Raw genomic sequence first — 14,020 nt, forward strand, 5'->3', positions numbered from 1 at the left:
AACACTTCTAGCTGTGTGACCCTGGGCAAGTCACTTAACCCCAATTGCCTCAGCAAAAGAAAAAAAAAAGAAAGAAAAAGAAAAGAAAAGAAAGAAGGAAGGAAGGAGGGAGGGAGAGAGGAAAGAATGGGGATTATGGGTATGGAATATTGCATGTGCTATAGACATGAAGTTTCAATGATTTTTTTTTTCCCCTTTTCTTTCTAAATCTTTGTTACAAAAAGAGCTCAATATATAGGGTAGAGAGTTGACTTCAGAGCCAGGAAGAGTAACCAGGTGTCAACCTAGCTTTGGATATTTAATAGTCCTGGCCATGACTCTAGGCAAGTTGTTTGAACTACCTCAATGTTCTACTCATCTCTCTAGGATTGTAAATTGGGAGGAAAGTGCTACCCTGCTGTGGCAGAGGGAGTTCCCCCTATTAATGAAATCACAGGTCCAGTCCCTATCTCTATCTACAATAGATAGCTAAGTGATTCCGTGGATAATGAGCACCTGGATCAGGAGTCAGGCAGACCTGAATTGAAATTCAGCCTTAGATACTTATTTAGCTACATGACCATGGTCAAGTCACTTAACCCTGTTTTCCTTAGTTTCTCCATCTGTAAAATGAACTAAGGAAAAGGCAAACCGCTCTAGTGTCTTTGCCAAGAAAACATCAAATCTGACCTCCAGGTGTCTCTTACAGATTGGTTAGTTAGAAAGGGAAATTCCCCACTTCTCTCTGTAAACAACCATCTATTAGTCATGTGTGACTTAAGTAAGCAAAGGGAGAGAGATGTTACTGGGGACTGAATGTAAACCTGTGAAATCAACAGAAAACTAAAGTATGAGGTGGGGGGACTTAGAGTCCAGCTTCTTAACTGTGGGTCACATGTAACGGAATATATTAAGTATCTGAGATAGGATTTGAATCCAAGTCTCTTGAGTCTAAAACTGGTCTTTTTAAAAAATAATAATAATATTGAGGGAATCTCTGATTCTCAAGTTGTTGATTTGATTTCACCAACTGCTACAAATTCACTGAATTTAAGTATGCTACCAACTGGTCCCTCTGTGCACAACTAAGATAAATATACAATTTCAGAAGCACCTTGAAGAGCTCATATCCTCACTCCTTAGAGACACTCCAGATTTCTGGAGAGCCTGGCAGTAGAGAAATAGGTAGAGATGACTGGGATAAAGGGAGACATCCTTTTCATGTGTTAGGGTAATTGAGATCTGGTGGGGTGGGGCTGGGGAGGAAGGATGAGTCTATGGCATTGGTGACCAACCAGATGTGGGAAACAGGGGGTTGTGGAAGGAGACAAAAGGTGGAGGACAGTTAGAATAGGCTAGAGAGTATTTTTCTTCTTCATCTTTCTGATATCATCTGTGTAAACCTGAGCATGTCATCTTCCTGTTCTAGCACCCAGTTTCTTTATAAAATGAAATGGGTGGACTTGCTTATCTCTAAGGTGCCTCTAGCTCCCTATGATCATCTTTATGCTTCCTTCCCCTTCTTCTCCTTTCTCTCTTTCTCTTTCTCCCCCTGCCCTTTCCTTCATGCAATTTGTTTTTTCTTCCTTTTCCTCCTTTTCTTCAGTTACTTGGTCTGAAGGAAAAGAAGAGGAAGAGAAAAAGATCTGAACTCTAAACTGAGGAATCTCTGATTCTGAGGAGGAAGAGGAGCAGAACTCATTTTCCTCTAAATCAATCTATCTATGAACAAGAATCAATAAATGTCTTATTATGTACCAGTCACTACGCAAGGTGTACAGAGTCAGAAATGAAACTCATCCTTGCTGGGAGAGACAACACATACATATATAAGCATATATTAAATAGATGATCATAATAAGAGTTAATATTAAAGTTTACAAAGTATGCATAACTCACTTGAGATATATATATATATATATATATATATATATATATCTGTTTCTATCTATCCATCCATCCATCTCTCCATTTCTCTATATCTATACATCTATCTCTGTATTTGTCTGTATTCATTTATCTATCCTTCTCTATCTCTATTTCTCTATATCTCTGTATCTCTCTCTCTCTCTCTCTGTCTCTGCCACTATCTGTGAGTGTGTCTCTGTATCTGTCTCTCTTTCTCTGACTCTCTGTCTCTGTCTCTCTCCTCACTCACTTCACTCCCAGCTCCATTCTTAACTCTCCAGACTTTCCCACCTCCTCCACTACTCCAGATGAGTAATCTTCTTGCCCTGGAGATATTTCTATTCGTCTGGTCCTCTCCTTTGATTGACGAGTCTCTGTTCTGGGTCCACCATATCAGAGTAATTCATGTGATCTAAGGAGGAGAAAAAGGAGGGACAAATTAAGGATAAGGAGAAATGGAGGGGGAAAGGAGGAAAGGAAGAGGAAGGAGAAAGAAAAAGAGAAAGAAGGAAAAAGAGACGAGGAATAAACAGCACAAGTAGGAGGGGGGAAGAGAGAGAAAGAGAAGAAAAGGAAGAGGAAAAAGGATAAGAAAGAAGTTGAGCATATTGCAGGAAGAATATTAGCTTCTGTCTCTGCTCACCCATTGCCCAAACAACTGTTTTCAACCTGGATGACTTTGAAGATCACTGACTGACTCCCCTCACTCCACCCCCTGGGGGTCGAAGGTCAGTGTTGCATCTGGACATTTCCATTGATTGATCCTCTCAGGGCCCCATGACCCTGAGAGAAGAGATGCAAGAAGGGTGTTTCCTGCTGTAGAAATATGCGCAGGGAGGAATTCAAACCCATTCTCAGAAGAGTGGACCTTGATCCCTGGATGGAGATAAAAGAATCAGTGGCTATAAGCTAGGGTGCATTCATGCTTAACAAACTAAAGGTATTTTGTGGAATGTGCTTCCCCCTACAAAGCACACACACACCCCGGGTCTCCTCTTCCAGGGAGATTGCCCTGACTGCTGGTCATCAATGAAAGTTCTCTTGTTCCCAAACCCAGAATATCAGCCAAGATGAGTGTGCCAGAGCTAGGGGCAGAGAACTCTTCTCTACCTTCAGAGGTGGTCATCAGAGATTTCTCTGGGCCACCAGGACACATTTATGTGTCATCTTATTTCTATGATGGACTTGACCCCAGGACTTGAGGGCAGGATGCCTAGATCTAAGTTTCACCATGGGTACTATGTGTGATCTTGGGCAAGTCACCCTTCTGAGCCTTAATTTAGAATCAAGGTCACAGATTTAGAGCTGTAAGGGGAGAAGGGGAGAGGGAAAGCATTTACATAGTGCTTACTATGTACAAGGCACAGTGCTTAATGCCTTTTATAAATATTATATATATATATATATATATGTATGTATGTATGTATGTATGTATTATCTCATCTGATCCCAGAAATCATCTGGTTTACTCCATTTCACAGTGGAGAAATTCTCAGAGTAGTAAAGTTTGGAATGGGGCGGGGGGGGGGGGGAGATAATGAATTCAGTAACAGACGTGTTGAATTTTAAGATGTTTACTAGACATTGAATTTGAGGGTAACAGGAAGTTGGAAATTCAAGGCATTATTATTCTAGGTGCTGGAGACATAAAAGGCAAAAGAATGCCTACCCTCAAGGAGCTTACAGCCTAATGGGGGGAGATGGCAAAAAAGACAGATAGGAAATAATCCAGAGAGAAGGCAATAGAATGGAGGAGGAGAGGGAAAGGTTTTCTGTAGAAGGTGGATTCTAGTTGGGATTTGAAGGAAGCTAAGGAAGACTGGATGATGAGAGAATTCCAAATGTGGAAGACAAATGCTGAGTCAGAAGTCTAATTTGAGGAACAGCAAGAAAGCAAATATCATGGACTGAGGATTATGTAGAGGGGGTGGGAGAGAGTAATGTAAGAAGATCAGAAAGGTAAAAGGGGATAATTTACAAAATTACAAATTTACAAAAGCTTTAGATAGCAAAGAAAGGATTTTTGTTCCTGGAGGTCACTGGAGCTTATTGAGTAACGAGGTGACATGATTTGACTTATTCTCTAGGAGCTCCATGGAGGACAGATTGGAGCAGGGAAAGACAAGGCAAGGAGATTCACCAGAAAACGATTGCAGTTGTCCAAGAATGAGGGGATGAGGGACCATACCAGGAATACCAAAGCATCAAAAGAGAGAAATGAGTCCCCAGTGTCATGGCAGAATCAGTACCAGATCCCAAATCTTTCAGTATTGGGCTTTTTCCAATGGAAAGGCGCTGTCCTAGGTGCTGGAGGTACAGAGGCAGTGGTTACTAGAAATTGGGGTCCTCTGGCAGATAGCAAAACTCCAAGGTTGTTCCACAAACACCTCTGGAACCAGAGGAGCTGGAAAAAAAATAGTCTCTTCCTGCTCCAATACACAAAGACAAAAAAAAAAAAAATGAAGCAAATTCTGCCCCTAAGGTGCTTCTAGTCTATTGGGGGGTTCACAAGTATTTTTAAAAAAAAGCATGTGAAGAGTACTGAAAATTGGGTGGTTTGGGAAAGAGGGAAATGTAGGAAGCCTTCCAGGTGATCCCTTTCTAACTTTAGAAGACAAGGATTTGAGAGCCTTGGGAGGCAGTTTCTTTCACATAGGGAGATGGGAAATTGGTGGTCAGGCTCTGAAACCAACCAGGGGCTCCTCGTGACAAGGAGTTAATGAATCTGTCTGTGATTCATTGCCTGAAGGAATAACACAAATACATCCTGTTCTATACACTGGGACTCACCTGAGACAGCTTCTCAAGTTTTTGCCAGATTACTGTGTTTCCAGTGATCATGACTTTCAACTAGCCCTGATACCTCTCCTCAACTTCTCTGACTAGCTTGATGTCTTTTGAGTTCAAGTGGAAAGGCTGTATCTTCCTCCAGGGTCAGCTAGATCTTTTGTCTGTTCAGAATCTTCTGGGAAATGACAAGTCAAAGGCATAACGAGCCTGTCCTGATTCACACTATTTCTAGGCTGATCACTCCTTGGTTCCATACCTCCAGCAAAGAGCTGAGTCATTTCATGTTGAATAATTGGTATGGAACCGTGTCTTGAAATCAGGAAGACACAGTTCATGTCCAGTGTCTGACATGTATTGGCTATATAGCTTTGAGCATATCACTTAACATCTCGGTGTTCTAGGTATATTCCCAAGACTGTAAATTGACAAGAAAGTTGAGACTTGTGGTACAGCTAGATGGTGCAGTGGATAGAGCACCAGGCCTGAAGTCAGGAGGACCTGAGATCAAATCTAGTCTCAGACACAACACTTCCTAGTTGTGGGATCTTGGGCAAGTCATTTAACTCCAATTGCCTCAGGGGGGAAAAAGTTGAGACTTGCAGTGGTGGAGGAAACTGCCAATAGCTTATAGAATGATAGAATTCAAAGCTGGAAAGGACTTTTGGCTGTCATTCACTACAACTCTATTTTACCTTTATTTTCTTAGTCACATTAGTCAATTGATTGATCTGCTCTTTTTCTTTTACTGATGAAAGAAATCAGAGATTTCCTCTACAGATTGCTTTAATTGCATCCCCAAACTTTTGCTTTATTGCCTCAATGCAACTTTCTTTGATTAAATTTTCTGTTGCTTCTATAATTTGTCTTTTGATCCACCAGATATCCATTTGGCATTTAATTAATTTTTAAATAGATTTTTATTGATATTTTTTTTTACATCACTTTGATTTGCTCCTGAATTTTTTCTCCTCCTCTTCCCATGCCTTAGAACATTTTTTTACGTCAGAGAGAAAAATCAACAAAAGTGATTAACACGGAAAGGCAGAGCCAAGATGGCATAGAGCAGACACGACTTTCTGTGACCTCCTCTGACTTTCTCTCAAATCAACAGCAGATTAAGCCTCTAAACTGGTTTTAAAGTCAAAGAATGCACAAATATTTGGAGTACAACACATTCTCAGAAGAAGACACCTTGGAAGAACTTCAGAACAGGTCTGTTTCAAACAGGCAGGTGGAAAGTCTGCAAACCCAGACAACAGCACAGAGAGACTGGGGCAAGAAGTTAGAGTGGGAAGTCAGTGTTGCTGCTTCCACACACCTGGGAATCTTCTGTAAGCTTCTTAGGCTACTCTGTCCTGGCTGCAAGCAGGTGGTTTGGTAGATTTGCTACAAAAGGCAAATTGTTGAGCCCCAGAAGAACGCTGGACCTAGCTACTGGAAATCAATCAGTAGAACTGCCCCAGGGCAAATTAAAGCAGCTATCACTCCTTTGCATTGAACAGACCTCAAAAAATGAATAAGAAACCAAAAAGAACTCTCATTGTAGACAGCTTTTATGGAGAGAAGAACAGACCTCAAATCCTGAGGTTCCTAAAGGCAAAGCAACTCCAGATGAAGCCCCAAAGGGAGACATGAGCTGGTCCCCATTTCACAAGGCTTTCTTGCAAGATTGCATAAAGGATCTTAAAAGAGAGTTAGAAGAGAAATGGAGAAATCAAATGAGATCGTTACAAGAAAGAATGAAAAAAGCATATAATACCCTACAAAAGAGATATGAAAAAGACACCTATTTGCTGAAAAACAAAATTAGTGAAATGGAAAAAGGCGGCAATGAACAAAAGTGATTAACACATTGCAAAAACTCTGATGTTATATTTAGGGGTCCATACCTGTAAACTTGACTTCTGAAGAAGAGTATGGAGTTTTCCTCTCATATCTTTTCTGTGTGTCCAAACTTTTAAAAAATTGAAACATTGTTTTTATTGTTTTCTAGTTGTTCTTTCCATTTATTATATTGTAGTCATTGTATATATTGTTTTCTTGGTTCTGTTTATTTTACTTTGCATTCAAATTACTTTAAATCTTGTATTCAAAGACCCTTTGTTGAATAAAATTTTACAACATTGTGGGCAAAGGCTGTGTTTTAATATTTGTTTTTCTGAATTTGTAAGATTTATATAATTAAATTTATATAATTTATAATTGGACTTTTTTTAAAAAAGCTTAGATAGATACAGCTATACATATGTAACTTCATTTTGTGCATTTAGTAATCTTCTAAAATCTATCATGTTTAACTATTCCTAAACTTAACTTCTTTCTTGTTTATCTTTTTGTTTCTCCATCTTCTATTCAGCCACCAAAGTGATTTTCTTTTTCTTTATTTTCCCTCGTCGAAGGCTCTATTTCTTCCTTGTACCATTTTTTTCCCATGCAAAAAGGATCAAAAAACAAAAACCAAGAGCCATCATAATCATAGAGAGCGAAGGGATGTTAAAAGTCATTGAGTTCAGGTCCCTCATTTTACAATTAAGTGACTTATCCGAGGTCACAGAACTAATATGTGGGGACCAGTATTTGAATGAAGGTCTTCCTGACTCAAATTCAACATATTCTCTACTACTTCCTTTGTTTCAATCAATCAAACCAGATGAAAGCAGATGAAATTATTAAGGACAAATGTTTACTTTTTGCTTTGTGCTCCACCATATAATTCTTCCAATGGAAGAACTGGAAATGCAATTGGACAGGCCATGTCTGAAGCATGGGGAGATTTTCTTAAACAGTACTGACCCTATCACCTCCTTACGTACTTTCAATCAACTCTGGTCACTCCTTATTGTTTATAGGAGCAAAGACAAAATCCTCTGTTTGGCACTCAAAGTTCTTCATAGCCTACTCCCCCATACCTTTCTAATCTTCTTACAACTTACTACCCACCATATACCCTCTGATCTAGTGACACTGGTTTCCTAATTGTTCTTCAAACAAGACACAAAATCTCTCAGCTCTGGGAATTCTCTGTGACTATCTTCATGCTGGAGTGCCTTCCCATTTCGTCTCTGTTTGCTGGCTTCCTTTAAGTCCTGAGTAAAATCCTGTCTTCTACAGGAAATCTTTCCTGTTAGAATCCTAGTGATAACTCACTGAAATTGGGAAAAACAATGCTTGAGTTTACACCTTTGAGAATTCACACATTGGCTCACACATTGGAGTTCACGAGTACAGGAGATACACAAAACTTTGTATCACACCTCCCATAATCCCACTCTCAGAGGAGGAGTCAACCTTTGGGTTCACACCTTTAAGAGATCATATATAAGAAGCTCCGAAAGCTTCAGTCAGTCAGTCAGTTTGGAACATTGTCAGGAGTCAGAGTTGAACTAGAGGCAGAAGCTGGCAGAGGCAAAAGATAAGCTGCAAGAGCTCTTGGAACCAAGGAGGGAGAGAGGCCTCTTAGAAAGCTAACCGAGCCTAGAGAAAGAGACAAGACTTGAAAGGAGAAAATAAACGTTTGGATTTTATCAGCTGGCTGTATTTGAAGTGATTATTACTCTGAACTGAAACTAAGGCTGCCTCCAGAAAACCTCCCCAAGAAACCTGCTCCCAGAGAACAATCATATATTATATAAAAGTAGAAAACATCACATTTTGGTGCCCAAATGTGGGACTGACAGGACCCTGATCTCGGATCCTTAATTCAGTGGAAAAAGCTCTGATCCTGAATCCAGGGGAAAAGTCTCCTTAACCCAGAAATTAGGGTGAGTACAACAAAGAAATTTTGTTAAAAGAGTTAAAATAGAATTTGAGCTAAGATGGGATAGATGTTTAGAAAACAGTCTTTGTTTCTGTTCAAGGAAAATGTTTAGAGAGCATTGTCAAGGTTATGAAAAGCCAAGGTTTGATTATAATTTTGCAGCAGATCACTGAACTTTTAAAAACTGTAAAGCACATATGTCCTTGTTTCTCTATGGAAAAAGAATTGGATCTAGAGGAGTGGAAATTAGTAGGAGAGGATCTTTGTCAATTCTACAATAAAAATGGACCTGACTCAATTTCCAAAGACACACTTAATACATATAATTTAATACAACTGGCTTTAGGAAATTATATGTGTTAGAATAAGGAAAAAGAAGAAAGAGCAAGAAGGGGAGGTGCCAACTAAACGAGGTGAAAAGGAGATAGAATCAGGTAAGAATGAAGTTAGGTACAATTTTGAGTGTAATACTTCACAGCAAGAGAAATTAGATCATTCCTCCTCTCATGACCCTTCCCCCTCAATTAACCCTTCATGGGTGGAGGAAGAAAGAGGAGGGGGAGAGGCAGTAATGCAATCAGAACCACCTATTAAGGAGCCTGTGAGAAGATTAGAAAGGGCATTAATTAAGGCAAAAAATGAAGGACAAGATGTATCTGATTTTATAAATGCATACCCTGTGATTGAAGAGCTTGACTCTTCAGGCCAAAAAAGGAGAAGATACATTCCTTTTAATTTGGAAAAAATTAAGGATTTGAAAAAAGGATGCACTCTTTATGGGGCTACATCATCTTATGTGATGATGTTACATGTTTAGAACCTGGACAAAATTTGTTTTGGCTTTTGGAGTTTCATGAATTATGTAGGATTCAAGCCCAACGAAATAGGCAAACAGGAGCTAATGTACAAATAGCTTTTGACCAACAAGCTGGTGAAGGTCAGCATGGAGAGAATTCAGAACAGATTTATTAGCCCATACCAGTGTATGAGCAAATTTCTAAGGCTGCAATAAAAACTTGGAGTTCTCTCCCCGGACAGAAAGATGGATGTGAAGCCTTCACAAAAATAGACCAAGGTCCCAATGAACCTTTTGCAGATTTTGTGGGACGTTTGCAAACAGCTGTAATAAGAACCATTGGAGATAATCTAGCTACAGAAATAATGACCAGACATCTGGCTAAGGAAAATGCCAATGAGGTTCGCAAAAGAATTATATGGGGACTAGACAAAGATGCTCCTTTAGAGGAGATCATAAGACGCTGCGCCACAGTGGGCACAAATGCTTATTATACCCAGACTATGATGAATATGGGAAGACAGGGTCCCTTTTGGCAAGGGACTTCCAGAGAAAATTGTAGATGTTTTCAGTCTGGAAAAGTTGGACATTTGAGAGCCCAATGCAGATATAGAGATAGAGTGAGAGGACAGGCTGAGAGAAGACCTAAAACCCCATGTCCAAAATGCAACCAAGGCTTTCACTGGGCCTCAGAATGTAGATTGACCCAGAGAAATGAGAGGCAGAGTCCAGCTCCAAGATATCAATCAAAAGACAGATGGAGCATGATGGCAGCTGAGGTTACACCCACAGAGTCTTTAGAAGGTCAGGACTCTGATGTGATCAACCAGCCAAAAAGCAGTCAGGATTACAGTGGGGGGAATACAGGTTTTTTAACCCAGCAGTGCAATGTCCAGTGCAAACAGCTCCAATGTAACTGCCAGTTGATAAGCAGAAATCCCCAAAGTGGTAAATAGAAGGGAATTAGATAAGTTAACTGCCTGGGAGAGAGGGTTTGCTTATGTTCCTACAGATAGAGAAGGAAACAGCTGGGTGGCAACGAGCACCTGGAGAGAGACAGAAAAAGAGAAAAACTTCAAAACAAAGGAGATCTAAGAAACATCTGACACTGAAAGAGCATGGGTGACAATGAGACTGTTAAAAGAACTTTAAAATCTTTAGGAATCACTGGATTCCCTAACACAAGATGAGACCGTTTCAGTTCTTGAAAACCAGCAAGAATCATTAGATTCCTTGAGATGAAAAATTGTTGATGAGACTATTGCAGTACGTCAAAGCTAACAGGAATTATGGGATTCTTGGCACATGAACTAATGGACAATGGATTCCTTTTGGACTATTTCTAGGACTTATGGACATGTATAAATTCTTCATGTTGATTCATGTCATTTGTTCCATTACTACTAGCCTGTGTTATATTGCTATGTGCTTATGTATTTTATGTAATTATGTAAAATGTCTCCCATATTGATGGATTTATGTATACTTGTTTTAAGAGTGAGCCCCTTCAGAAACCCACTAATCTGATTTGATTTCCCATTTCCTTTGGTGTTTTCATCTCCCTTCCTGAGATATCAGGGAGGTTGTGACCACCTTCTTTTTATGATATTTTCACTCCTTTTTTGAGCAATCAGGGAAGACATGATCACCTTTTTGGGGGTTCTCACCTCCTTGAGAAGTCAGGGAGGTCATGACCACCTATATTCTAAATCAAAAGAAAGCGGGAGATGTTAGAATCCTAGTGATAACTTACTGAAATTGATAGAAACAATGCTTGAGTTTACACCTTTGAGAATTCACACATTGGAGTTCACAAGTACAGGAGATACACAAAACTTTGTATCACACCTCCCATAATCCCACTCTCAGAGGAGGAGTCAACCTTTGGGTTCACACCTTTAAGAGATCATATATAAGAAGCTCCGAAAGCTTCAGTCAGTCAGTCAGTTTGGAACATTGTCAGGAGTCAGAGTTGAACTAGAGGCAGAAGCTGGCAGAGGCAAAAGATAAGCTGCAAGAGCTCTTGGAACCAAGGAGGGAGAGAGGCCTCTTAGAAAGCTAACCGAGCCTAGAGAAAGAGACAAGACTTGGAAGGAGAAAATAAACGTTTGGATTTTATCAGTTGGCTGTATTTGAGGTGATTATTTTTCTGAATTGAAACTAAGGCTGCCTCCAGAAAATCTCCCAAGAAACCTGCTCCCAGAGAACGATCATATAGTATATAAAAGAAGAAAATACCACACTTTCCCAAACTTTTTTTTAATTCTAATGTGTTCTCAGTTTAATTATTTCTCTTCTCCCGGTAGATAGCTTGTTTGTTAGTTTGTTTCTCCCATTAAATTTTGAGCTCTTTCAGGGTAGTGACTGTCTTTGTCTCTTTTTTGTAGCCCTAGTGCTTAGTACAGTGTCGGGCACAATGTAGGTGCTTAATAAATGTTCATTGAATGACTAAAAGATTATACCACTAGTATAGTTTTAGTCTTCTTTTGTAATAAAGATGGAAAAATGCCAATAAATTCCACATATTGACCCCATCTGATAATACCTTACCTCTGCAAAGAGGGAAGGAAAGGGAGTTTTTCCTCATTCTTCCCTTGGATCAAGGTTGACCACTGTAAATATGCGACTTTCAGATTCATTTGTTCATTCTTTCAACTTACATAATCATGATGTATATTTTTTTTTCCTGGTCCTCCTATATACTTCACTCTCTATCAGCTCATAAAAGTTTTCTTATATTTCTGTATATGCATCACTTCTTGTCTCACAGTAATATCCCATGAAATTCATGCTACTCTCAAAATTTCTTCATTAAAGGGCATTAATTTTGTTTTTACCTCTTTGCTAATATTAATAACTAGCATTTATTTAAATTGCTACCATAAAAAGTACTACAATGAAAATTTGGGACGTATACAGGACATTTCTTTCTTTTCTGGCTATCTGTCTCTGTCTCTCACTTCTGCGTCAACTCTTCCAGAGTTTGGGGAAAAAATAAGAGATTTGGCTAATGTCACTCAGTAAATAAGAGGCAGAATTCAGGTCTTCTCATTCAAAATCCAGGGGGCTTACCATTAATTATAATGCTGCTTCTTTCTCTCTCACCATTGGAGTGAAAAGTTCCTCAGGAGAAAGGAATGACCAGCCTTGGCAGGGCAACCTTCTGGGAACGTCTTTCCCCTTTCCTCTCTGCTTCAAGGTCCAGGGCAAACCCCACCCCCTCTGCCCTGCCTTCCCTGGCCATCTTCCCCACCCCCTAGTTCATCCGACCTTTCATCCTTGCCCCCCCCCACTCCCTCACCCACTGCCCCCCATCCCACTGCGGGTACTTACTGTCTGTACAGCTCAACTGGCCTTTGCAACAGAGACAAAGGAATATGGTTGGCTCCCAATCTGACTCTGGAGCCAATTTTGAGCAATGTTGAAGTAGGCACATATCTACCTAAAGGGACATCAAAGGAAAGAAAGACTCACTTTTGTTTGCATTTGATTTGATACGAAGCCATCTGAGCCAACTGGTGCTTCCTTCCATAACGTCCCTGTGCCAGGTGGTCAACCAGTCTTTGCTGGAAGGAGGAGAACCTATTGGCTCCTGAGCCAGTCCCAGCCACTCCGGGGGAGCTTCGCTGTCAGTCATGTTTTCCTGACATCAAACCTTACCTGCCCCTCTACATTTCCCATCCACCTTCTGCCCCTGTAGAACTTCATTATGTATTTTATACTAGAGGTATACATACCTATTTTATATTTTTGATGTTAATAGCAAAAGCAGCAAAAAACCGGAATGGGTTTATTTGTCGAAGGTGTGCACTACAAAGGATAGGAATCACAGAATTTGGAAGACAGAAGGGACCTCGTGGGCTCTCTATTTTAGGACTCTATTGGTAACAGCTCTTGCTATGAGAGCTGATTGTTAAAGACGTAGTAGGGACATGTGCACCTCAGAAATGGTACAAAGGTCAGCCAGGTGTTGAAGTGGACGGAGCACTGGGCTCAGATTCAGGAAGATTCATCTTTGTCAGTTCAAATCTGGCCTCTAACATTTTCAAGCTACATAGCTGGCCCTGAGCAAGTCACATAATATTTTATTTGCTTCCGTTTCTTCATCTATAAAATGAGCTGGAGAAGGAGATCTTTGCCCAGAAAGCTCCAAATAAGGTCACAACGGAAAACAGAGAAAACAGGGAAACGACTGAAACAATTCAACAAAATGCTACAAATCCAGACTTGATATGTATGCTTTGGTGATTGTCTGAATTTTAGAAAGTGATAGAAACTTTTTTTTTTTTAAAGTTTAAAAAATTATTTTAAGATATAATTGGAGGGAAAAATAAAATGTTATTTTCAAAAAGGAAAGTGAGAGAGAAAATGTCAATTATTGCAGGTTAATCTTAAAAGTGGTCTTGTATATAGCCAGTTTCAGAGCTCTGATCTGGTCTTAACTATATACAAAATGACATATGCAATGGGGGTTCGTCTAGAGTGAAGACCTCCAAAGAAAGGACTTTCCCCATTAACCTGTGAGCTTTTTCTAAAGGAGAATGGCTTGAATTTTTCATTTTTTTATTTCTTGCCTTCCTTTGCGTACATCCAAAAAGAGGGCTTAATGATACTTATTGACTTGACTTGACCACCTAAGCCTTGCTTAAAGGATCAGCCTCCTAATGATGAAAATTATTCCAATAGGACAGAGCCTTCTCTACAGGGAATGAAGATCTTGTTTGTGAATAGCCACCCAGAGACTACAGGACTGTCTTACCGAACCCTCGGACTATTACAATAGTTTGCTT

The 14,020-nt window shown here is 39.8% G+C and overlaps 1 long non-coding RNA gene across 1 annotated transcript; it reads right to left on the reverse strand.

Moving 5' to 3' along the window:
• Nucleotides 1-2,013: 2,013 nt before the first annotated feature.
• On the reverse strand, nucleotides 2,014-13,329 carry LOC116420825. Its single transcript, XR_004231278.1, has 3 exons — nucleotides 12,564-13,329; nucleotides 2,531-2,763; nucleotides 2,014-2,299 (listed from the first exon to the last, which is right to left on the reverse strand). It is a non-coding gene; the product is annotated as an uncharacterized LOC116420825 (long non-coding RNA).
• Nucleotides 13,330-14,020: the final 691 nt, after the last annotated feature.

This window comes from Sarcophilus harrisii, chromosome 1 (genome assembly GCF_902635505.1).
Source record: "Sarcophilus harrisii chromosome 1, mSarHar1.11, whole genome shotgun sequence".
In the NCBI taxonomy this organism is placed as follows: Eukaryota; Metazoa; Chordata; class Mammalia; order Dasyuromorphia; family Dasyuridae; genus Sarcophilus; species Sarcophilus harrisii.